The sequence below is a fragment of the Sinocyclocheilus rhinocerous genome, unplaced genomic scaffold, assembly GCF_001515625.1.
Source record: "Sinocyclocheilus rhinocerous isolate Xijiao unplaced genomic scaffold, SAMN03320098_v1.1 scaffold7084, whole genome shotgun sequence".
NCBI classification, from domain to species: Eukaryota; Metazoa; Chordata; class Actinopteri; order Cypriniformes; family Cyprinidae; genus Sinocyclocheilus; species Sinocyclocheilus rhinocerous.
Window position 1 is genome coordinate 31,150 of NW_015661994.1, and position 27,592 is coordinate 58,741.

Consider the following 27,592-nt stretch of genomic DNA (forward strand, 5'->3'; position numbering starts at 1 on the left):
GGAATAAAGGTAAATTATGTGAAAAATAATGCGTTTTTTAAAAAACGAAGCATGAACACATGTTAGACTGCACCCCATAAACACACTCAAGCCTAGAAAAAAGCCAGTCAACCACCCCTTTAATAGAAATTCAAACTTAATTTTTTTTTTTTTATATTTTCCATTTTCATTTTCATTTTAGTTAAAGTTTTGGTAGTTTTGTTATGTGTGTTTGTCATTTTCAATTTTTTTTATTTATTTCAGTTTGTTTTTTTAGTGCATCAAGTTAAACTACATGGAAATGATAAATGTTGCCTTGCCAACTTGCTGAAATAATTTTTTTTATTTATTTCATTTTATTTCATTTTTTAATCCCATTACAATTTATTTTGTTTCAAGCAATGCATTTTTATTTTTTATTTTTAGTGGATAATTCAATTATTTTAGTATGATTGAGATACTATTATAGTTTTTTATTATTATTTTGAATGAAGTTTTATTTTTGTTTTCAATTTTCATTTTAATTTTAGTTAAAATTTTAGTTGTGTTTTTGTCTTTTTTTTATTGTCTGTATAGCTTGTTATTAATTTATTTAAGTTTTAGTTATTTTAGTAAATGAAATGAAATGAAATGATTAAACTTTTTATAGGTTTTTTATATTTTATTTTTTTTATAGTTTATTTTATTTCAAGCAATTTTATTTATTATAATTTTTTGATTTAACTATAATAACCCTGATTCTGACTCCTGCATCTAAAAACCGGTCAAGTGGCTGTCGTTCTGTTTGTGATCCCTTTTAGATTAAATTACTCGAGTGGTTTGTCCAAATGTCTCCCGTTACAGAGAATAATCATTCTTTGGAGAGATGCAAGACAACGTTTGAGACAAACCCATTTGCTTCGACGTCTCGACAGTGACTCAAAATTGGCCAAATCTGAACCGAACTGATGGCGGAGGGGTGCAGCAGCACTTCATTTATTTCTATTGATTGTCTTTTAACTGCTTTTTAATCTCTACCGGACACGTAATAATTGCGGGAAGCGCTTGAATCGCTGTGCTAAATTGGATCAAAAGCGTCGGTGTAATTGCGCTGCTCTCCAGAGCTCTGGTAATTCTCCCATTTGAAATGAAACTTGGAATCGGATCATTGTTACGCCGACCTCAAAGGTTTCGCTAATGGATTCATTATTGAAAATTAGCAGTTCTTTTGCTGCAGATTCGTACCATGATAATGTGATAATCCGCTTTGTTTCCAGGGATTTTCTTGAACTGTAACAAAACACCTTTGTCTTGTCATGCAGAAGATGCTTTAGTGGAGAAACATGCATATAATGTAGTCACATATAAGAGTTTTGGATCATGTATCTCTTCATGTGGTATTTCTCAAAGCATGCAAATGTAAATACGTGAGGTATATTTTCTGCTGGGTCTTTGAGAGCAGTTTTGAAATCTCAGGCAAGCTCTTAAATGCATTGTTCGGCCAAAAACCCTCATGTTGCTGACTTTCTTTTTTCTGTGAGCGAGTATTGAGTTTGTCAAGCTCTAAACTATTTTAAAGCACAGTAAAAGCAGTTCTCTTTTGCAGTACTTGTCATGTCTGCTGAAGGCATATGATAGCTTTGTATGAAGAACTTTACAAATCAAAAATGATGGCATTGATATATTTTCGACAATGTATTAATTCTTTATTAGTGTCTAATGTGTTTTGATAAATAATAATTAGAAATGAATATTTTCTTTATTAAATATAATTCATAAATCAATTTGTCCATTTTTTAAAAAGTAATAAATTTTTATTTATTAATCATATATGCATTGTTTTATTAATTGCATGTATATTTTCAATTATACATATTTTTCCAATTATATTTCCAAAAATATATATACTTTAATTATAAATAACTTCTTTTTATTAATTAATTTTGTTTAATTATTTGCATATGTTTGATGTATTTGTATTAATTATTTTTTATACATTATGATATAATAATAATATTTCCTTAATTGTATATATAATTTATAAATTAATTTAATTAGTTTATTTATTAATCATATATAATATAAAATATATATTTTTCAATTAAAGTTTCTAGATTTTTTAAATTAGTGCTATTTTATGTATAATTTGTTTTTAAAATAATTGTATTAAATAATTTTTTTTTATTATTTGCATATGCGTATAATGCATTTTTATTAATTATAATTTAGAAATTAATATTGTCTTAAATTAATTTTCTTTTTTTCATTTAAATTTAATTATATATCATATATAATTTTTTTAAATGGGTACTCATTACAAATGCCTTATTACAAATGATAGAAAATCACTTTACAGTGTATTTATTTTTAATTGTGAAAACGTTATTGACTCTCAAATTACATATCACATTATATTACTGAAGCTAAAATGGTCAATTTTAGTGGTCAATAAATTTGTCAATAAATTTTCATTTAGCCTTCGGGTAGCAGGCTAACAGCTAACGGCCTTTCGTGAACGGTTTATATTGCTCATTTGTGTTCGTCCCACATAAAGTACCGCCCCCCTACTGGACATCCCACCGCATTCACGACTCGCCAGCCAATGACCTTTCTCCCTGTTGCCACGGCGACCCGGAGTGATGTAGTTGGGTAGCCGAGTCCTGTTTCATGTGTGTAATGATGACAAAAGCTTTCCCGCGGCAGAGCTGTGAGATAACGCACTTATCTCAGACCTCTAGCCTGCACCTCTCTCCTCTCATCCGCTCCCTGTGGCTGTATCCCTCACCCCAGACACTTTATTCTGCCGCTAATAATGTTCACTTTTTCCTCCCTCGCTCCTGGTGGCCACGCTCCCCAGAGTCGCCTTGAAGACCCGCGACATCGCAGTGCTGACCGAGCGCTTCCTCTCTCGCGTCTGTTGATTAATGTGTCGCCTCCGTTTACCCGCGGCATTAGAATGCGTAATGTGTTGGTTAAGAGATGCATGCGGACTGATGTTTAAACTCATTTGTATTCAGCGGCGGCGAAGGCCAAGGCCAAATTAAATGGTTTTATCAAGGCCGCCTGATTATGGGTTTTGAGTGCTTGTGCGAGATAGCTTTTAAATATTGATTTTTAACCTGATGAAGAATAACTCTAATGGACGTAATGTTTTAGAAGACGTCAAATGTTGTTTGGTACAGTATAACACTCATCAAACACTCATCCAGTGGTGTGTCGCTACAATAAGTGAAGATCAAACAATGTAGAAGTGCATTAGCGTTAAACGAATAGTTCAGCCAAAAATAACATTTTGTTGAAAATGGACTCGCCCTCAGGCCATCCAAGATTAGGATGAGTTTGTTTCTTCATCAGATTTGGAGAAATGTAGCATTGCATCACTTGCTCTGCAGTGAATGGGTGCCGTCAGAATGAGAGTCCAAACAGCTGATAAAAACATCACAATAACCCACGCCACTCCAGTCCATCAGTTAACGTTATGTGAAGCCAAAAGCTGCATGTTTGTAAGAAACAAACCCATCATTAAGACGTTTTTAACTTCAGACCGCTGCTTCTGATTAAAATACGAGAGCATAATCCATAATATTGCTTTTTCCAGTGAAAACATTGTCTCGTCTGAATCAGGAGGGAAATCTGCACAGATCAAGCACCGTTTATGAGCGAAAACAGTCCGAAACAGCTCTAAACAAGTATGTGTGTGGATTCTGATGTGAGAGACAACAGGAGATGGACTTTTTCACTGGAGGAAGCGTTATTATGGATTATGGACTCATATTTTGTCCAGAAGCAAAGTTTTAACATTAAAACATCTTCATGATGGATTTGTTTCTTACAAACACGCAGCTTTTGTCTTCTCCAGACATTAACTGATGGACTGGAGTGCTGTGGATTACTTGTGGATTATTGTGATGTTTTTATCAGACTCTCATTCTGACGGCACCCATTCACTGCAGAGCATCCATTGCTGAGACAGTGATACAATGCTACATTTCTCCAAATCTGATGAAGAAACAAACTCAAATACTTCTTGGATGACCTGAGGGTGAGTACATCTGGAGCAAATTTTCATTTTTGGGTGAACTATTCCTTTAATAAGAAGTCGGTTTGTTCTTTTACAGTCCCTGTATGATTGACTCATTCTTACTGTACATTCCCGCTTGAAGGGAAACAAGCCGTCAGATCAGATTTGTGGTTGCGTCTGATGTCTTGTTTGTCTCAGCTCTAATGCTTCTTCATTAGTGTGTTTTTATAGGCGACAGCAGCGTGTGAAGACCTTCATACACTTCACTCTACGTTCATTAAAGCTTTTAGTGCAGCATCGTATTTTCCATTTGCAGCCGTTATCTAAGACAGTCACAGACTCACTCGCCAGTTCTTCTGCAATTTCTCCTTTTATGTCTTTAAGCAAATTATAACTGTTGGCTCTGTGTGGATGCTTTCTATAAAACATTTTTTTTTAAGCAGTAGATGAAAGTTGTTCAAAAGTGCCAGTAAAGACATGTATAATGTTATGATTTCTGTTTCAAATCAATGTCTTTTTGAACTTTCTATGCATTAAAAATCCTGAAAAATAAAATGCATCATGGTTTCCACAAAAATATGAAGCAGCACTGTTTTCAACATTGATAATAATCAGAAATGTTTCTTGAGCAGCAAATCAGCATATTAGAATGATTTCTGAAGATCATGTGACACTGAAGACTGGAGTAATGATGCTGAAAATACAGCTGCGCATCACAGAAATAAATTACATATTAAAATATATTCACATAGAAATCCATTATTTTAAATTTTAATAATATTTCAGAATTTTACTGTTTTTACTGTATTTTTAATCAAATAAATGCCGCCTTGGTGAGCAGAAGAGACTTCTTTCAAAATCATTAAAAAAATCTTACCAACCCTCCTTCTGATCAGTAGTTTATAAAACCCAAAAGCCTTATAAAAGTGATTCAAAGGCAGTATAAGCATAGATTGAAATCACAAAGGGCACTAGAAAATGTCTGTATAACTCAGACTCTCATGTTCAGCTTTGTTTTGCAGTTTCTTGAGTCAGTTTTACTGTCTCTTCTTCACCACTTTTGATCAGGAGTGAAAATCACTCTGACAGCTACAAGAGAAAGTTTGAAACTTACCTTTAAAACAGCAGTGGATGTACCTTTAAAGTACCTTTAAAACACCGTTTGCGGTTTCATGTTCTTAGTCTAGAAGAGCAGATTGCTGTCACCTCCCACTCATTGCTCAGTGCTTTTACTTCATGTAATGTGAGTGGATGACACGAGTGTGTTAAATCAGGACACTAAAGCCTTGTTTCCTTCTGGCAGAGCATGTGTGCTCCATCATCGCCTCCATGCTGAGGAACCTCAAAGGGCAGCAGAGAAGTCGTCTCCTCAGCAAGTTCACAGAGAACGACTGCGAGAAGGTAAAAATAAGACAGCTGACGGTACGGCTTTATTATCTTCTGCTTCTAAAAGTGGTGGAGTGACGACAGAAGAGCGCTTCAGGAGAGTTGGCTGGCAGATGGGTTTAATGCTGCCATAAAGATAATATAGAGTGTTTCTAGAACGTGCTGTGCTACTTTCCGACTTAATATGATGAGCATAAAGTCCAATTATTTTAGAAATGAAACATGGCCGTCTTGGTTAGAATAGAAGTTTGTTTATTAGTTATTATAAAATAGAAATTACAATTTATAAAGTTAAAATGAAGGCCTTTCACAAAAACCTTTAAAAGAAATGTACTGTGGTTTGAAATTTAAATTGAAAATTTTTACAATTTTTTAAAACATTTTAACTGTTGGCAAGTTCTGCAATTTAAACTTTTATCATCGTATTTTCATTTTGTTTTCTCTTTTGTTTCTTCATTAATACTTCTGTTTTTTGCTTTTCAGTAGTATGTTAGTTTTTCGTGTGATTATTGCTGGATCTGTTTCATTTATTAATTATTTTATTTGTTCTTGTGCACACTCTTTTATTCTTTCTTTGAGTTTGACGTTTCATTCATGGGTTTACTTTTTCTTCACTATTTTTTGGTTTTTGTTAGTCCTCTTTCTTTTGTTTGTTCATTTGTTTTGTTTTTTTCATATTTTTAATAATTAGATCAGCCTATAGTTTATTTCTTTTTTTTGATGAGTTCACCCATTTTCATTGATTCTTCTCTGTTCTTTCATTGGCTGTTCTTTATTTCCTACAGTTTTGTTTGCTCTTGTTGTTTGGTTTTTGTTCACTCTTTCCTTTTTTCCTTTCATTTATTTCACTTATTTAGTTTTTTTTTTATTTGTTCTTTATTTCTTGCCATTTTGTCTTGTTTGCTCTTATTGCTTGGTTTTTGTTCTTTCTCCTTTTGTTCGTAATTTTTTTATTCATTATTTTATTAATTATTTCTCTCTTGATTTGTTGGTTTGTCCATTTTCATTTATTCTTTTGTTTGTTCTTTCGTTGTTTATTTGCCTTGTTGGTTGGTTTTTGTTTTTTCTCTTTCTTTTGTTCGTTAATTGTTTTTATTTGTTGATTTATTAATTCCTTCAGTCTATCATTTGTTTCTCTTTTGATTTGTTTACCCCTTTTATTCTTTCTTTTGCTTCTTTCATTTGTTGTTCTTTATTTACTGACATTTTGTTTTGTTTGCTTTTGTTGGTTATCTCTTTCTATTTCTTCCGTTGTCCTTTAGTTTATTAAATAATTACTTAATTAATTTTTTCAGTCTATTGTTAATGTCTTTTTTTATTTTTGGTTTGTTCACTCATTTTCATTTATTCTTTTGTTCTTTCATTTGTTGTTCTCTATTTCCTCCAGTTTTGTTTGCTCTTGTTGGTTGTTTTTTTGTTCATTCTTTTTATTTCTTGTTTTGTCCTTTTGTTTTTTCAGTTTATTTTATTCATTCATTTATACATTTTTTCAGTCTTTTGTTCTTTTCCTTTTCAGTTTTGGTTTGCTCTTGTTTGTTTTCATTCTATTTTTTTTTTCATTTGTTGTTCTTTATTTCCTTTGTTTTGTTGGTTTGCAGTTTTGTTCACACTTGTTGGTTGCAGTCGTGCATCAGTATAATAATGTTTCATGCCGGTGTTGTTTGAACTCTCTCAGCGGCGTTCTCTCCTGTGTCCTGTCTGTGTTATACGTCTCCTTTAGTCTCTGTGGGGGGTCTCCATACATCACCTGGACAGACACGTGTGCTGTTATCGCTCAGCAGTCACTACTCTTAAAATAACCCTCACAGTCCTGCCGGGGCCTGCGAAACTTTACATTTAAGCCAAAGTTTATTCAAAAACACTGGAAAAAAAGACATTGCCATGTGCATTGTTAATGCAGAAATTTGCATAAAAACATTTGCATAATTCCAAATATGATAGTTTTCCTAATATATTATTGCATATTGCTTTTAAAATAATCTATTATTATCATTTATTATTAACATTGTGAATGCCAACATTTGCAGAATTTCAAATATAATAATATTGCATATAATTTAAAAACAATCTATTATTATTATTAATAATGCATTAGTATTGTTGTTGTTATTGCATATTAATTTAAAAAATCTATTATCATTGATAGTATTTCATATCATTTTAAAATAATATGTTATTATTATTATTGCTGTTATTGTTTTTATTAAAAAGATTAATATTAGTAATACATATTTATTTGAAGTTTTGCGACTGGGTTTATTAATGGAGAATGTAATTGGCGTGCGCTCAACGGTGTGTTTTAAAGGCTTTTTACAGCCGCTCTTAGCTTGTCTCATCCAATCAGGTTTTAGAGCCGTAACTCTCATTATGTAAGTTGTGGGTTCTCAGCCAGCGTTAATTAACGTGGAGATGATTAAAGGCAGATGCTAATTGATGATAATTGTCAGATTGAGCAGTTATTCCACATTGTGTAACTGTATTTCATTAGCTAACATCCCTGAGTGTGTGTTGTGTTTGTAGGGTAGACTGTGCTTCGTGTGTGTGCATGCGTGTGATTATACTGTGTGTGTGTGTGCGCCAGGGGATATTGGCGTGTGTATGTTGAGGATGTGATCTGGGCACTGATGTGGACTCCTGCGGCTCATGTCTCATCCATTCTAGTGTGTGTGTGTTCAAGATGGTTTTTAGGGATGTTTCAGCTTGGGCTGGGTGAATAATATCATCTAGTTTTAAGCCTTCTAAACATATTGGATATAAAATGCTTTTCAAAAGTTTGAGGTTGGTACAATGTTTTTGAAAAGTCTCTTCTGCTCACCAAGACTGCATTTATTTGATGAAAATACAGTAAAATTGTGAAATATCATTACAATTTAAAGTAACTGTTTTCTGTGTTAATATATTGTAAAATGCAATTTATTGCTGTGATCAAAGCTGAATTTCCAGCATCATTACTCCACTTCATCACTCTGACAGCAGCAGTGCATTATTGGTCGTTTCTCGAGCTAAAAGATTTCGGCCATATGGGCGTCATGCCTCACTTCTGTTCGTCTTCAGATTGTCGCAGGAATTGCTCGGAAGAGGATGACGAATGCTTCTGCTTGTCTTTAAATAACACAGACACCATTCGTCTTGTTCGCCGCAGTTAAATATGAAAATCATTCACATAACACAAATTCGGGTCCTAAAGCGCATCTCTGGTGTGTTTCAGTGGTGTTTGGGTGCATTTGTAACGTGCTCACCCTCGTTCGCTCTCTTCTGCAGGTCGACAGACTCATGGAGCTGCATTTTAAGTACCTGGAAGCCGTTCAGCTCGCAGACAAGAGGATCGAAGGAGAGAAGCACGTAAGATTCACACACACACACACACACACACACTCTCTCTTTAGTCTCTGTGGGGGGTCTCCATACATCACCTGGACAGACACGTGTGCTGTTATCGCTCAGCAGTCACTACTCTTAAAATAACCCTCACAGTCCTGCCGGGGCCTGCTTCATCACTCTGACAGCAGCAGTGCATTATTGGTCGTTTCTCGAGCTAAAAGATTTCGGCCATATGGGCGTCATGCCTCACTTCTGTTCGTCTTCAGATTGTCGCAGGAATTGCTCGGAAGAGGATGACGAATGCTTCTGCTTGTCTTTAAATAACACAGACACCATTCGTCTTGTTCGCCGCAGTTAAATATGAAAATCATTCACATAACACAAATTCGGGTCCTAAAGCGCATCTCTGGTGTGTTTCAGTGGTGTTTGGGTGCATTTGTAACGTGCTCACCCTCGTTCGCTCTCTTCTGCAGGTCGACAGACTCATGGAGCTGCATTTTAAGTACCTGGAAGCCGTTCAGCTCGCAGACAAGAGGATCGAAGGAGAGAAGCACGTAAGATTCACTCACACACACACATTCACGCTTGATTGTCAGTATCTCCTCAGCGAGGGCAGATCTGTGTGTGAAGATAAGAGCAGACCTACCAGACTCAAACGGTCTGACACTCGACACGCTTCCCGCTCGCTCCACTCACCTTTAAAGCTGAACGCTGTTAGACTTTTACTCTGAGCGCTGATTCGCACACACTTTCTCATCAGCCCTTACAGGACCTGGAGTCTGTGTGGTCGCAACTCGACAAACACCCAAACAAAACCTCACTGTTGGGTTGGTCTTGCTCCATTTAAAATCTCATTACATCTCAGACAGCTCGTGTTGGCATTAAAACACTGATCCAAATGCTTCAAATATGTTCCAGCATGGTTTTGTGGACCCTTGACAACTATAATGTTATATTATATTACTAATGTTATTTATTTATTTTCTTCATCTTAATAGTAATATTAATAATAGTAATTATAATAATAAAAATAATAAGCAGATTTATATAATAAATAAATAAACACAATAAATAAATATAAAATAAGTAAATATTTAAAAATAGAACAAAGTAAAATAAAATAATGTGATTCATTCTAATATACTGATTTGCTGCTCAAGAAACATTTCTATTTTTTGGACACCGTGATACATTTTATTTTTCAGGATTCACAGATGAATAGAAAGTTCAAAAGAAAATTTTTTTTTTTTACATAGAAATCTTTTGAACGGTAGTGTATATTGATTTTTTTCTACCCTAAACAAGATCATTAAAATGCAGTAAAAATATAAGATTATATCACGAGGTTGATCAGGCCCCGATGCAAATCATCCTGATAAATCGTACTTTAATCGTGTTCACGATTTCTGCTTCTCTCAGTTATAGCATAATTGTCTGTGATATTTACCTGCCGGTTATTTATCCTGAAAATGTTTCAGTTTAATTAGGCATTTGCATTATATTGCATTAGTAACAAGCCTCCACAAGCCAAGTGGTTTACTTAATCTTCCCTACCTGGCAACCATATACAATTATTTATTTGTTTGAAGTATTATCGTCTTTTTTATACTTTAAAAATGCGTTTGCATCATCACACAAAGTTGCTTGTTGCTTAAATTTTAAAAACCACTGAGCATTTTGTGAATGTTCAATATACCACTCAGCTCTTGTTTCAGGTCTCTGTGCAGGTGTGTCGATTTAAAACCGTCTCCTCTGTGTGTGTGTGTGTGTGTGTGTTTCCCATCCACCTTATCTGACTTTCTGCTCTGCGTCTTCTTCAGAGGCCTATAAATCGTCTCTCAGAAGCAGTGACAGGAATATGACTGTGGAAATGTCTCCTCTTGTTTCGTGCCCGTCGACTGAGCGCACCAGCACTCCCTCCAGATGGAACAGCGTTCGCGGCTTTCTCTGAGCGCTATAAAAGTATATCACCCATAGCAGAGTCCTTGTTTAAAAACGCCTCTGAGTGCTGTCAGCGCCGCGCTCATGTGAGCCCGTCTCGCCTCCTTTTACTGCCTAATGACAGCTACAAATTCTCTCCGAATTGCATTTCCTAAACACAGACCCCCATAAACCCCCTCCGCGCTCGGTCTGCTCATCTTCTGCTCTTCTCGTTTTGCCGCAGCGCCCCACATGCGCGCACACACGCACGGCTCTTTGGGAAATCTCGAAAGGATCCGCGGAGGAAGTGTTGGCAGGGTGTGCTCTGATTAATTTAGTCTCTGCGTGTCCCGTGAGACTCAATCACAGGTCCCGGCGCTGCTTTGTTCTGCCTGTCATATTAACACCTGTGCCAGCCTGCAGTTCTCCAACAGGAAGTGACTAAAAATCGCTCTGTTTCCCGGAGGTGAAGCCGCTTGTTATTTGCACTTGTGTAATTGACTTGCCGAAGGCTGTACCTCTGTAACGAGACTCGAATAATGCCTGCGAAAGATCGAAACACCCTGTTCTGACAGCGTGATGTACATATTTTTTGCACACTCTTTAAATCAGCCTTAAGTAGGAACTAAAACTCCTTAAATCAGCATGAAAAATATTTACTTTGTTAAAGGATTAGTTCACTTCCAGAATAAAAATGTCCTGATTATTTACTCACCCCCGTGTCATCCAAGATGTTCATGTCTTTCTGTCTTCAGTCGCAAAGAAATTAAGGTTTTTGAGGAAAACATTCCAGGATTTTTCTCCATATAATGGATCAACGGGTTGAAGGTCCAAATTGCAGTTTCAGTGCAGCTTCAAAGAGCTCTACACGATCCCAGCCGAGGAATAAGGGTCTTATCTAACAAAACCATTGCTAATTTTCTTAAAATAAAAATGTATATACTTTTTAACCACAAATGCTTGTCTTGCACTAGCTTGACTTCATGCATTACGTAATCACGTTGGAAAGGTCACACATGTCGTAGGCGGAAACACCCAGTTTTTACAAAGTAAACGTGCAAAGAAAGTCAAACAGCGATGCCGGGCGATTTTGAAGTTGGTGGAGAAAATCAGATGGAGTTTTTTGTCCTTCCCTTCCTTTCTGAACCGGAGCACACAGACGAAGAGCTGACCGCGCGCGACCTTTCCAATGTGATTACGTAATGCGTGAATTTGCAGACGCGCATCGCGGAGCTAGTGCAAGACGTGCATTTGTGGTTAAAAAGTATATACATTTTATTTATCTTTTCACTAGATAAGACGCTTATTCCTTGGCTGGGATCGTGTAGAGCCCTTTAAAGCTGCATTGAAACTGTGATTTGGACCTTCAGCCCGTTGGCCACCATTGAAGTCCATTATTTGGAGAAAAATCCTGGAATGCTTTCCTCAAAAACCTTCATTTCTTTACATTTCATAAGCTCATGCATCCCTGGGAATCGGACCCATGACCATATTGTTAATAGCTGCATGCTCTACTTTTTGAGCTACAGGAATGAGTGCTTGCAGCAATAAACACAAATTGATTTGAAAAGGAACGGCCACTATTGAGATGCTCTGCAAGGTGAACTTGACCTTCATCCTGCACGTCCTGCTCAAAATCCCACTTTTCCCAATGCTTTCCCCCCCCCCACAATTCCCAATCACATGCTGTCCTGAGTTGCATTGAATGTGCTTTGACCTGTCCTGATTTTTTGGAGAATGGCTGAATGGTTTTGGCACAATCTAAGCGCGGTTCTCTAAGCCTCTCGCCACGATCAGAGCTGCGTTCTGTGTCTTCAGCAGCCCGTGACGGCCAGCTCTCGCCAGCCTGCTGTTCCTGCGATGTTCCCTTTGTGTTCACAAGCCTTTCTGCTCGTGCACACTCACACACGTGTGTGCTTGCCAGCGTTTTATGCTCGAAAAGATTGAAATCCCCTGGACAGGCCAGTGTCAATTGCCGCAATTATGGCACTCAACAAATGCCAAACGTCTTTGTCCCTTTAGATTCGGCTGCAGGTGCTGAAAAGCTGAGATGTGTGAAAAAAAATCACCTTTCTGAAGTGAACTGAGATCACCATCCAGAGCCTTTTTAACATGCATGGCACTGCGTATCAGTCACTGCATGGGATTTTCTTGCTAATCAATATGCGTTTATTAGGTTGGCTTGAGAAAGCAACCAACAGATCTGCTATTTAAGCTGCTGCTTCTTCTTCTGGGACTAAATTTGGACTGTTTCTCCTCCTAGAGCTTTCAAGCTACAACCCCTAAACTCTGGTCAGACCTTCAGACTGGTTGGTCGTGGATTGCTATATCTTTAACTGATCAGACTTACACTTTTTGTTAAACAGATGATCAAACTACGAAAAGTCCCATAGACTTTCATTGAGGGGGTCAAAACTTTTGTACAATAAGACTTATACCCCTGATTTCACAGAAAAGACTTAAGCCTAATCCCAGACTAAAATCTAAGTCTGAGCTGTTTCAACTGAAAGAAACTTGCTCTGACTGATTTTAAAATATATCAGTGCCTTTATTTTGTCTCAAAATGCACACCAGTAATGTTTCTTCTAAGGCACGTTTATAAAAAATTACTTACATGTCCTAATTGAACTATAGCCTAATCCTGGCTTAGTCTAAATCCTGTCTGTGAAACCAGGCCATAGAGTGTTTAAGCTGTCACCAGCAAATCTTAATGACTGTCCTAGGACAACATGCTAAATCATGCTAGCAATATGCTAATTCATGGTAACAACGTGCAATATTATGCTAGCAGCACGATAAAACATGTTAGCAATGTGCTAAAACATGCTAGTAACATGTTAAAACATGTTAGCAACATGTTAAGTCATGGTAGCAACATGCTAATCATGATAGAAACAGGCTAACAACGTGCTAATCATGGTAACAACATGGTAATTGTGTTAGAAACATGCTAGAAACATGTTAATCATGCTAGATACACGTTAACAACATAGTAGTAGTAGTAGTAGTAGTATACTTGTCCTCAGAAGGAAAATTGTTGTGGACTACGTTAATCATGAAAGAAAAATGCTAACATACTAATCTTGTTAACAACACTGTAATTGTGCTAGAAACATGCTAGCATCAAGTTAGAAACATGCTAGCAACATGTTAATCATGTTAGAAACACATTAGCAACATGCTAATCATGATAGAAACATGCTAACATAATAATCATGCTAACAGCACTGTAATTGTGTTAGAAACATGTTACCAACATGCTAATCATGTTAAAACAGGCTAGCAACATGGTAATGGTAGAAACATGCTAACAACGTGTTAATCATGCTAAGCATGCTAACAACATGCTAGAAACATGCTAGCATCATGCTGATCATGCTAGAAACATGCTTGCAACATGTTAATCATCTTCAAAAAATGCAGACAACATGCTAATCATAATCATAGAAACATGCTAACATACTAATCATGCTAACAGCACTGTAATTGTGTTAGAAACATGTTATCAACATGCTAATCATGTTAAAAACAGGCTAGCAACATGGTAATGATAGAAACATGCTAACAACGCGTTAATCATGCTAACAACATGCTAAGCATGTTAACAACATGCTAATCATGCTAGAAATATGCTGATCATGCTAGACACATGCTTGCAACATGTTAATCATCTTCAAAAAAATGCCGACAACATGCTAATCATGCTAACAACATGGTAATTTTGCTAGAAACATGCTAGCAACATGTTAATCATCTTAGAAACATACTAATCATTTTAACACCATGCTATCATAAGGTTAAAACATGGTTGCAACATTTTAAATCATGCTAGCAACATCCATCTAATCGATCTAAACTTTCAAACTTCAAGCTTTTATAACTGCTTCAAACTTTCAGGCTAGGCTTTCTCAAGCCAACCTAAACGTTACTCATCTAGTTTATTATAAAGTGTCTAATGGTCATTTGTACGTTTCAGGATATGGTTCGTCGTGGTGAGATTATTGACGACGCGATGGACGATGAGTTTTATCTGCGGCGGTTGGACGCCGGACTCTTCGTTCTTCAGCTCGTCTGTTACATCATGGTGGAGATCTGTAACGCTGGTGTTCCTCAGGTATGTTATGATCGTTTCATGTGTTATTAAAGCTGAATGTTATTAATTTTGCATGCTGAAATGTGTTTTCTCTTCCAGTTACAGCAGAGAGTCCATCAGATCCTCAATCTCAGGGGAGGATCCGTCAAAATAGTTCGTCATATAATGAGAGGTAAGATGATTTCAAAAGCTAGTGTCAACATATAAAGAAAAAATATACTTTGTATTCGTAAAATGAAGGCTATTTTTATGACCATTAGGATTTTTGTGCACTGTGACATTATTTTCATGACAATTAAATGCATATTCCACCCAAATTTTCATTACCGCAATACATCAGCTTTAGTTTTAGTACAATCCATATACTGTGCAGTGAGAGGCAGAAAAGCCAAAAGGGCTTATTTGAAGCTTCCACCTAAACAATATAGAAAACAGATACAACTTTTTAAAAATTAGTTGTAATTAAGGAAAGAGCTAAATTACAATAACAAATATGTAAATGACTGCATCAAATTAATTTCAACATAAATCAAAAACCCAAAAATATTGTACTCCAAAAACAAACGTAAAATGCATCAAGAACAAAAAAACGAGAAGGCACAATTACAAGGCAGCACTAAAATGATCCTTTATACATCTTTTATAATATTTTTTATTAAAGAATAATATTTTTTTTGCTAGATGGGATAAACCATTCCATAATTTTATACCCCTAAATCTTATTGAGTATTGATCTCTACAAGTGAGAATTTTAGGAAGATGAAAATCTGAAAATAAAATGTATATTATTCATGAAAACATATTTGAGAAATATTAAAGGGGTGGTTCATTGCGATTTCACTTTTTTAACATTAGTTAGTGTGTAATGTTGCTGTTTGAGCATAAACAATATCTGCAAAGTTACGAAGCTGAAAGTTCAATGCAAACGGAGATATCGTCTTTTAAAATTCTGGCAGTTTAATGCCTACATTATCGTTTTTTAAAAAACGAAGCATTAACACATGTTAGACTGCACCCCATAAACACAATCAAGCCTAGAAAAAAACCAGTGAACCACCCCTTTAATGTCATAAATAGTAAGGACTTGAAGTTTCTGAAATAAAGAAGCAGATGATGTATATGCATCTGATCAGGTTGCAATCCTAACAAAATGTTTCTGAAGGATAAACATTTTTGAAGAGTGGTAGGAAAAGTACTCGCCCAAACTATATTACAATATGAAAGGTACAGATAAATTGAACTATAGTAAAGCTTAAGACACTCTGTAGTAACAAGATGCATTTTAACATCTCTTAAATTTTTTACCAAAGTATTGCTTTTTTGCAGATCTAATAGAATGATTATATTTATTTATTGTATTTTAAAAAAAAATTCTGATTTTTTCCCCCTTTCTCATTGGTTATTCTCGATAAATTATGATTACTGTACTAATGCAGTAAAATATTGCAACATTTCTGAATATTATATATTTTTTTTAAGTATGGTGTTATTTTGCATAAATTTAATGAGTGCTATTTTTTGCATGAATATTATATTTTACTTAAATATAATGTGTTTTTGCATAAATTGAAGGCGGCACAACAATCTATAATTTTTATTTTATTTGAATAATATGCCATTGTTTTTGTGCACAGTAGTAGTAAAAATTAAAATGTATTTTTCCATAACATTAATGAGATATTGTGGGGTAATTGTCATGAAAATATGCTTCAATGCACAAAAAAACCCCACCAATAAATAAATAAAAAGTTAACTGTAATAACCATGATTCAAACTAGTTTTACACAAGCTTATTTACCTAAAAGTCTGTCAAAAATGAAATGTGAATTCTGAAATCCTGTTCAATCAGCCACTGTGTATAATGCCGTTAATCTCTAAATGGCTGATTTCTCACTCTGAGCGTTATATTGGTCTATCAGGACTTGCAAACCTTTAGCACTTTAATCTGAATTTGTTTAGATGTTGATAAGTTCACTAGCGGTTTTCTCACTAGTTCAGTCTCAGGCTAAAAGCGTATACAGCAGCATCTCATCAGGTATCAGGTGGATGGTGTTGAGCCATTCATGAACATATGTCCGCAGGCCATCAGCGCATGAGTCGCAGCGCTGAAGCAGATTCCCTGTTGCTAAAGCTAAAGGTTTGCTGTGCGCTGCAGTGCTGCTCGCTGGCAGTGTATTTCTCTCTTTATTTCCTCCTGCCCCTCCATCCTTTCTCTCTCTTGAGCGATATGAGGTGTTCGGCTTCGCCCACTCTTCAGCCCAGAGCACCCTGATTAAGTCTCGACAGCTTTCTATTTTTCTCTCTCTTTTGCGCTGACTTTCCTTTTTTTTTAACAGCTACTCTTTCATACTTCACCCAGTATTTCTCCTGGGAAGAACCCAACTCTCTTGATTTTATTTTTATGAAAGTTTAGTGAACAATGTGCTGTCTGGAGGGAGTTTCCAGCTGTTGTGTCCCATATCTGTTTGACAAGGGCTGGATGATCAAATATTGACAATAGATTTGTAGTGATTTTGTTGGCGATATAAAATTAAGTACCACAATGCATTTTTATTCAGCCATTATTATTTTTTATTTTTTCATAATTGCAGCTAGCATGAAATCCCAGTAGCAAAAATGATGTTACATATAAAAATGTAATATGTAATATTATTTACAAATATAAAGCATAAATTATATATAATTTAATACATATTACTTTAAAAAATTAAACTGAACAACTAACACACACACACATATATATATATATATATATATATACAGTATCTCACAGAAGTGAGTACACTCCTCACAAAATATTGACACTTTGGGCCCAATTTGGACATTTTCACTTAGGGGTGTACTCACTTTTGTGGCCAGCGGTTTAGACATTAATGGCTGTGTGTGTGGTTATTTTGAGGGGACAGCAAATTTACACTGTTATACAAGCTGTACACTCACTACTTTACATTGTAGCAAAGTGTCATTTCTTCAGTGTTGTCACATGAAAAGATATAATAAAATATTTACAAAAATGTGAGGGGTGTACTCACTTCTGTGAGATACTGTATATATACACATACACAAAATTGATAAACCATTTATAGTTAATAATGTCTGATTGATTGTTGTCTTCTGTTTAAGACTGCTTTCTTTCCTAAACCACTTAATGGAAAGCACATCCCCTTTCTTTCTGCTCTTGTTAAATTCTGCACTTCCTCATCATTAATGCTTCATCAGAGGGAGGACGTTCCCACCTGAACTCTGCTGTAGCTGGTGACAGAGATTAAAACGGCGGGCTGTAATGGTTCAGACAGCGCTCTCGCTGCTCATTTTAAGAGGCGGCCAAGGGTGTTCAAAGACGTAAGCATTGCTCTTTAGAAGGTGCTGTTAATGTGAGCTAATGGTGTCTGGGATACAAGTGCTACATGAGAGCCTTTTAAAATCACATTTTGCCATCCAAATAAGGGAAATTTAAGCACACTATTGTAATTGTGTTGTATTTATTAAATAATATTATACATAATTAATTAAAGTATATTATGTAATTTAAATGAATTATAATATTAATAATTTTCATAGCATTAAAATAAATCATGCAGGGCTATTTTATGATAATTTTTATTATTATATTACATACAATTCCAAGTAAAAAATAACGTATTAGGCTTACAATGTAAGTAACATGATCAAAACAAAATTTAATCGTTATTCGCAATTATCTGGATGATAATTAATTGTCAGCACACAATTCATGATTATAATATTATATTTATTAAATTATAAATAATTACATAAATACTATTAATTTTCACAGCGTTAAAGTAAATCACACAGGTCTATTTATAATATTTAATTAAAAAATTTTTTTTATTATAGTTATATTATTATATGTGACTCCAAGTAAAACATCAGGCTTACACTAAGAACATTATCAAAACAAAATTAAATTGTTAATCACGATTATTTGTTTGACAGTTAATCTTCAGCACAAAATTCATGATTGTAATATTATATTTATTAAATTGTATTATAGAAAATAAATGAATATTATTCATTTTTACAGCATTAAAGCAATTATTTCTATGTTAATCATCAGCACAATATTCATGATTGTAATATTATAGTTAATAAATTATATTATAAATAATTACATGTTCATTTTCACAGCATTGTAGTAAATCGTATGTGTCTATTTTATTACATTTTTAACTATTATATAAGATTCCAAGTTTTTAAAAACATGCATTTTACGCTTTAAGTAAAATAAAGAAAACACAATTAAATTGTTAATCGCAGTTAATTTAATCGTCATCACAAAATTCATGATCTCGTATATAGCTTTTTTAAATAGTCTGATTAGTATATTCAATCTATGCCACTTTTGAAAAGTACTATGTAGTTTTCCATCTTTACTACTGCACCTAATATTTTGATGCTTTTGATTTTCTTCAGCATCCCTGATTGAAATCTTAAACCTTCTGAAATCCTTTGTTGTGATTTGGCACCTTTTATGGCGTCCCTCAAACGTGTGGTCAAAGATTGGCTGGTCCTGCGGCGTGTGGAGGACATGTGACGAGTCTAATGTGAGCTGCGGGTCGGGATCGCTCTCAGCTGCTGGAGGAGTGTGAAAGCGTTCTCCCAGCAGCTGGTGTGGGTCGGATCTGTGCCCCCGCTGGGCCGCTGCTACTGGGTGAGAAATTGAAATTTTCACCTGGCCTCTGTAGCAGCTGCGGCCGTGTCAGACGGGCGAGTGTGTGCCAAGACGGCCTGCCCGCAGCTCTCACGCTCCTGCAAATGTGCTTACGTGGTATTAAACGCAATCACGGGAAAAATGAAGACAAATGTTACATGAGGAATTAGACAGGTTGCGTTTGCTCTGCGGTTTAACTGTCATCGCGGTTTGTTTACTTGTTTGGCTGATGGAAATGTTTCAGTGCACCATAGGAAAACACTGAATTGTTTTGAATCGTTCCCTAAAGTGTTGGACGGACGCCTAAAAAGTGTTCATTAAACTCTGTCATTCCGTCTGTCTGTCTATTGTTCGGTCTGCCTGTCGTTCTTTCTATCTGTCTGGTGTTCTACCTGTCATTCTGTCTATCTGTGTACCGTTCTGTCTGTCTGTGTATCTGTCTCTATTTGTCATTGTCTCTCTGTCTGTCTGTTGTTCTATCTGTCTGTCTGTCATTCTATCTCTCTATCTGTCTGTCATTCTGTCTCTCATTCTATCTCCCTGTCTGTCTGTCATTCTGTCTCTCTGTCATTCTGTCTCTGTATCTGTCTGTCATTCTATCTCTCTCACTCTGTGATTCTGTCTCTTTATTTGTCTGTCATTCTGTCTCTCTATCTGTCTGTCATTCTAGCTCTCTCTCTGTGATTCTGTCTCTTTATTTGTCTGTCATTCTGTCTCTCTATCTGTCTGTCATTCTAGCTCTCTCTTTGTGATTCTGTCTCTTTATTTGTCTGTCATTCTGTCTCTCTATCTGTCTGTCATTCTGTCTCTCATTCTATCTCCCTGTCTGTCTGTCATTCTGTCTCTCTGTCATTCTGTCTCTGTATCTGTCTGTCATTCTATCTCTCTCACTCTGTGATTCTGTCTCTTTATTTGTCTGTCATTCTGTCTCTCTATCTGTCTGTCATTCTAGCTCTCTCTTTGTGATTCTGTCTCTTTATTTGTCTGTCATTCTGTCTCTCTATCTGTCTGTCATTCTAGCTCTCTCTTTGTGATTCTGTCTCTTTATTTGTCTGTCATTCTGTCTCTCTATCTGTCTGTCATTCTAGCTCTCTCTTTGTGATTCTGTCTCTTTATTTGTCTGTCATTCTGTCTCTCTATCTGTCTGTCATTCTAGCTCTCTCTCTGTGATTCTGTCTCTTTATTTGTCTGTCATTCTGTCTGTCATTCTGTCTCTGTATCTGTCTGTCATTCTATCTCTCTCTCTCTGTCATTCTATCTCTCTCTCTCTGATTCTGTCTCTTTTTGTTTGTCTGTCATTCTGTCTCTCTATCTGTCTGTCATTCTAGCTCTCTCTCTGTGATTCTGTCTCTTTATTTGTCTGTCATTCTGTCTGTCATTCTGTCTATCTGTGTACCGTTCTGTCTGTCTGTGTATCTGTCTCTATTTGTCATTGTCTCTCTGTCTGTCTGTTGTTCTATCTGTCTGTCTGTCATTCTATCTCTCTATCTGTCTGTCATTCTGTCTCTCATTCTATCTCCCTGTCTGTCTGTCATTCTGTCTCTGTATCTGTCTGTCATTCTATCTCTCTCACTCTGTGATTCTGTCTCTTTATTTGTCTGTCATTCTGTCTGTCATTCTGTCTATCTGTGTACCGTTCTGTCTGTCTGTGTATCTGTCTCTATTTGTCATTGTCTCTCTGTCTGTCTGTTGTTCTATCTGTCTGTCTGTCATTCTATCTCTCTATCTGTCTGTCATTCTGTCTCTCTGTCTGTCCTCTCTATCTGTCTGTCTCTCTCTCTCTCTCACTCTGTGATTCTGTCTCTTTATTTGTCTGTCATTCTGTCTCTCTATCTGTCTGTCATTCTAGCTCTCTCTCTGTGATTCTGTCTCTTTATTTGTCTGTGATTCTGTCTCTCTATCTGTCTGTCATTCTGTCTCTCTGTCTGTCATTCTATCTCCCTGTCTGTCTGTCATTCTGTCTCTCTGTTGTTCTGTCTGTCATTCTGTCTCTGTATCTGTCTGTCATTCTATCTCTCTCTCTCTGTGATTCTGTCTCTTTATTTGTCTGTCATTCTGTCTCTCTATCTGTCTTGTGTGTCATTCTATCTCTATATCTGTCTCTAATTCTCTCTGTCATCCTGTCTCTATCTGTCTGTCATTCTGTCTCTCTGTCTGTCATTCTATCTCTCTCTCTCTGTCATTCTATCTCTCTCTCTCTGATTCTGTCTCTTTTTGTTTGTCTGTCATTCTGTCTCTCTATCTGTCTGTCATTCTAGCTCTCTCTCTGTGATTCTGTCTCTTTATTTGTCTGTCATTCTGTCTCTCTATCTGTCTGTCATTCTAGCTCTCTCTCTGTGATTCTGTCTCTTTATTTGTCTGTCATTCTGTCTCTCTATCTGTCTTGTGTGTCATTCTATCTCTATATCTGTCTCTAATTCTCTCTGTCATCCTGTCTCTATCTGTCTGTCATTCTGTCTCTCTGTCTGTCATTCTATCTCTCTCTCTCTGTCATTCTATCTCTCTCTCTCTGATTCTGTCTCTTTTTGTTTGTCTGTCATTCTGTCTCTCTATCTGTCTGTCATTCTAGCTCTCTCTCTGTGATTCTCTCTTTATTTGTCTGTCATTCTGTCTGTCATTCTGTCTCTGTATCTGTCTGTCATTCTATCTCTCTCACTCTGTGATTCTGTCTCTTTATTTGTCTGTCATTCTGTCTCTCTATCTGTCTTGTGTGTCATTCTATTCTATCTGTCTTTCTTTCTCTCTCTATCTCTGTCATTCTATCTCTCTCTCTCTGTGATTCTGTCTCTTTATTTGTCTGTCATTCTGTCTCTGTATCTGTCTGTCATTCTAGCTCTCTCTGTGATTTTGTCTCTTTATTTGTCTGTCATTCTGTCTCTATCTGTCTGTCATTCTAGCTCTCTCTCTGTGATTCTGTCTCTTTATTTGTCTGTCATTCTGTCTCTCTATCTGTCTGTGTCATTCTATCACTATATCTGTCTCTAATTCTCTCTGTCATTCTGTCTCTATTTGTCTGTCATTCTGTCTCTCTTATCTGTCTGTTATTCTGTCTCTCTGTCTGTCTGTTGTTCTGTCTGTCATTCTATCTTCATATCTGTCTGTCGTTCTATTTACCTGAAGTTATATCTATCTGTCTGGCATTCTGTCTTTGTGGTTCTATCTGTATGTCTGTCTCTGTTGTTCTATCTATCCATCGTTAATATCTGTTTGTCTCTTGTTCTGTCAATCTGTCTGCCATTCTATCTGTCGTTCTCTATCCATCACTCCTCTCATTTTTTCTATCTATCTATCTATCTATCTATCTATCTTGTTTTATCAATATATTGTTTCATCTACCTCATCCACTTGATCTATCTATTGTTCTGTCTTCATTATCCTTCTGTAGTTTTATTGTTCTATCTATCTGGAATGTGTCTGTTAAATAAGATTGACTATTAGAAGGCTAAAATTTCTCAATGGAGAGAATAATTTGAATTTTTACTTACAGAAACCAACTGTTGTGCATTCTGCATTTTTGATTAAATGAACAAATCATCTCATTAGTAAAAGCACTGCATTGTTTTGTTGCATGCATATTAGCTAAAACCATTTTTTGCATTATTTTTTAAAACGCTTTTTGGTGTAAGATTTGAGCCAGAGAAACAACATTCATAACGTCGTTGTCAGGGTTTATTGGTAATTTTCTGTAGTTTAACCTAATGCCTGTTACCTAGTTAGAGAATAGCTCTTAAGCAAGAAATCACTGGTGAAAACAGGTTTCATTTGCTGTGTTCGGTGGCGACTGTGTTTTACTGCAGAAATTCGGAAATGAAAACGCCTACAGAAGCCTCAACGAACTCCAAGGCCACATTTGAGTCATACAGTGTCATTCTCTTACATGCGTGACCTTGAGCTGTGTGTACTGGTGTCAGTGGGAAGCGCCTCTGCCAGTGGGCTGAAGTTTCCAGCATCTTGGAGCTCATAATGGATAATCCCCCTCAAATCATCCAGCATGCAGACTCCCCCAATCCTCCCTCTGTGTTATTTCAGCCGCTTTCTCCAGCCCTCGGGCTTGTGTTTCAATGTGCCACTTTGCTTTTTTCCCTTCTTAAAAAACCCATCTTATTGATTTATTTTTCATTGGGTTTGATCCTCTGTCCCAGGGCTTGAGCAGGGCTTAGAAAATAATCTGAGAGCGTGTCTACCTTTACACGCTTGGCGCTTGCTGTGTACACTTCCAAAAAGCACTGTTAAAGTCAGCATGAAATCAAAACGGACCCTATGCACTTTTTAATGCACATTCCTGGTCTTCTTGTAAACTATTTGTCAATGCTCGTTATTTTAAAGACATACTCTAAAAAATGCTGGGTTGTTTCAACCAAACTTTGGGTCAAAAATGAACAAACCCAACTGTTGGGTTACATTTTTCAATTAAGTTTTTAACCCAAAAATTGGGTTAGTCCATATTTGACCCAAAGATGGGTTTTTTAGAGTGCAGGCTTTTCTATAGCTCAAATTGTAGAGTATGTCGCCAACAACACAAAGGTCATGGGTTCAATCCCTAGGGAATGCAGGAACATGTATACTTACTGTACCTTCAGTTATCACTTTTAATAAAAGCATCTGCTAAACGCATAAATGGAAATATTAATGTGAAACCGCCTTAATAAATAATCTTTAAAGGAATTGTTCACCTACAAATGACAATTCACTATTTTTTTGTTTTATTTTTCCTCATTTAGTTGCAAACTAGTGTTATTTTAGTATCATTTCTAAACTATAAATGTTAATATATATTTTTTATTTTATTAATATATTAAATTAGCTTTTATTTGTGCATTTTCAGTTTTAGATTTTAGTTAAATTTTTAGTAATGTTATTTGCTTTTGTCATTTTTATTCTTTTCTTTGTTTAATATTACTATATATATTTTTTTATTTCAGTTTTAGTTTTATTTCAGTTTTAGTTTTTATTATTTCCAGTATGTAATTTTAGTGCTTCATCTTAGACTTATTTCAGTCAGTTTTTGTTCAGTTTAAGTTTATCAGCTTTGTTTTAGTTAACAATTTTTTAAAAATACTTCTAGTTTTAGTGGTAACACAACACTTTATTTTAAGGACCAATTCTCACTATTAACTAGTTGCTTATTAGCATGCATATTACTATCATATTGGCGGTTTATTAGTACCGATAAAGCACATATTAATGCCTTATTCTGCATGACCATATTTTAGACCCCTTAATCCTACACCATACATAAACTTAACAACTACCTTACTAACTATTAATAAGCAGCAAATTAGATGTTTATTCAGAAAAAAATTTAGTTAATAGTGAATATCTGTTCCCTAATCTAAAGTAATACAGTTTTAGTTATTGAAAATAACCCTACTGCAAAACTATATTTTGCATTAGATAAAAATAATAATAATAATAATAATTTTATGCAGCTCTTTTCCTTTATGTGTGAGAAACTGAAATGAGATCTAGGATGATCTTGTTCTCCACTGCAGCTCTCAAATCTAATTCTCCATCCGGCATATTCAAACTGTCACAACACATGCCGAGAACCAATGTTGTTTGCCGTCAATGACGTCAAGCCTGTCCACATGCTTTTCCTGGAGTTGTAATGCAGATGCTAATGCCATTTCAGAGCTTTAGTGGAGGAGAAGATTTCCAGGTAAATCAATAAGATCTCAAGCTCATTCTGTGTAAAGTCGAGGAGTCTTGTAAGTGTCCTAACTGCGTTCTGATCACATTGGTCCAGTGCGGTCATAAGAGTCTCATTCTAAGCATATGTTGCTTTTATCGTAGTGTCTGTAGCCCTTTGAGTTCTCGGGCACTGTGCCAGCTCGCTGCAGGTTACGAGAAACTGGAGTGTCCCGAAATAGCCGGATCTCAATCAAAGCGGCAGAATTGATCTGACTGAGGGACACGCTCTCAAAGGCACACATCAAACGGCCCTGGATCTTCAAGCTATTTGCCCATTTAAGGAAGGTACTTCTTAAATCCCGCTACCTCAAACCCTGAACTCCTAGCTTTTTTCATCCATTCCTCCATATATGAAGGAGGTCTGAAAATAAACTCTGGTGGGCAGTCAAGGGATGTGTGACAAATGTTTTTAATACTTTCAGGGATACAAATTCTCCCTTTGATTTTTTGCGGATTAACGTATGCTGCCTCTCCTTTGAGACGGCATTAGGAAGGGTTTCTTGGCAGGGCTCGGTGGTGTACATGAAATTCATCCAAATTACTAAACATCTTGTTTTGTTTTTCCCTCTTGTTTTTCAGAATACGCAGAAAATATTGGCGATGGCAAGAGCGAGGAGTTTAAGGAAAGTGAGCAGAAGAGGATTTTGGAACTGCTTGAGAATTTCTAAAAATCCAGTTGGAGCTCGGCGTGGGTTTTCCTCAGCAATTTTTCTGTGTTACAGTTGATGACTCGGTGATGCTACCTGGATTTTTGAACAATCCTCCTCCTGTCCTGACTGGACCAGACAAATCTGATGTTGAAACATTTGCGTGGCTGATTGGATCCCAACAGATTGGATCTGGATATTGTATCTGTTGATTTCCAACATATTTTGTTCGTTTATTATTGTTACTGTTTTTTAGGCCAAATATTTTGTCAAAACAACTTAAATTTTCTTTTAATTAAAGTTTGTGCTTTTCTTTACTTCGTGCTGTTTCCTTCATTAGATTTCGTAGATCACTTTCCACAAGTCTTAATGTCTCGTTAGACCAATTTATACAGGAAACAACTCTTGTGCTGAATCATAATTTAGGAAAATGTTGCGTTTATGTCTCTTTTCTCCTCTCCAGCGTTCCTGCAGACAGCTGATTGTGGCTTTTCTATCTTTTCAGCCTTGTGTTTGTCATCTCATCATTCAGGTCCCTTTATATGGATCCTGGGTCCAAAATTAACTTTCTAAACCTGCTAATGGCTGGTGGATTTTACTTTGTTGCATTTTTTTCATATATTTTTTCTAGCTGCTTCTCCCTGGAATATGTGTCAAATATTGGACGCTATTGTTGTGTCACTGGAAGCGCTATACGTTTGCCATTCTCTCAGTGAAAACCGCAAACTCTGATTTTGTTTCTCTTATTTTAGTTTCAGTGGGAAATGTCAACACATGGAGTTCTGGCAGTAAAATATGTGGCTTCTTAATAAGCTAAGCCAAACATCTGAAGGTAAATTCAGGGTTCCCTCATTTGACCAATAAAATTACATTATTTTTTCTTGCTCTGGTTTGTGGTTACTAGACAAAGCTTTTAAAGGGATAGTTCACCCATAACTCACCCTCAAGTTGTTCCAATCTTGTATGAGTTTGTTTGTTGTGCTGAAGAAGTTATTTTAAAGAGTGTTGGTAATCAAACAGATGTTGGTCCCCATTGACTTCCATAGTATAGGAATGTACACCCACGTTCTTCAAATATCTTTTCAAGTTCAGCAGAAGAAAGAAAACAACTTGGAATGACTTGAGGGTGAGTAAATGATGAAAAATGAATTTTTGGGTGAACTATCCCTTCAAGTTTCAATTATGACCAATTTGCTAATGAATGAATTCAAAATGATTTGCGACATTTGTTGTCTACAAAAGCAATATTTTAAAACAAAGTATTAGTTGGCTCAGATTTCCATGATGATTTTTTCTGGTTTGGAAAAAACGGTTTTAGATTGACTAATATTTCCAGATTTTCATTGAGGAACCCTGTTGGAAAATATGTAACTATATATTTATATACTGTATGTATATACAGACATTTTGTTTGCAATTGTTGAGTGCTGGTTTTGTACTCTAGCTTTGATCTTTCTCTTTCTTTTAGAGAATACGGCTACTGTGATTCTAATGGCCATTAATTAGATGTTTGTCCAGTGGCGATGAGCCAGAGAATCCCAATCCCTTGCTAATAGCAGGCCTGCTGAGCTAGCGCGAAAATGCTACAACTCTCTCTCATTCTCTAACCTCTCTGACATCCCCTTGTTAATTTACAATCGCTGCTTCCCCTTTTCCCGTGGGCTTAGCCTATGTATCGCCGCAGCCAGGGAACGTTCTGCTGTATAGAGACAGTTTGCTTACTAAGCTCTCCTTTGGTACGGACAGAGTCTTTAGCTGAAGGTTGAGAATGATTGTTAAAGCTCTAGAGCCAAATTGAATCAATCCAGCGGAGTTCTTCGGCAGGGCGAACGGGGGGCCATTAGGCTGGATTTATGCTCACTGGAGGGCCAGCACTTTAAAAC

At 36.1% G+C, this 27,592-nt stretch overlaps 1 pseudogene; it reads left to right on the forward strand.

Annotated features, from left to right (window-relative positions):
• LOC107727135 (beta-catenin-like protein 1) overlaps nucleotides 1-25,867 on the forward strand; it is a 56,361-nt pseudogene extending 30,494 nt beyond the window's left edge.
• Nucleotides 25,868-27,592: the final 1,725 nt, after the last annotated feature.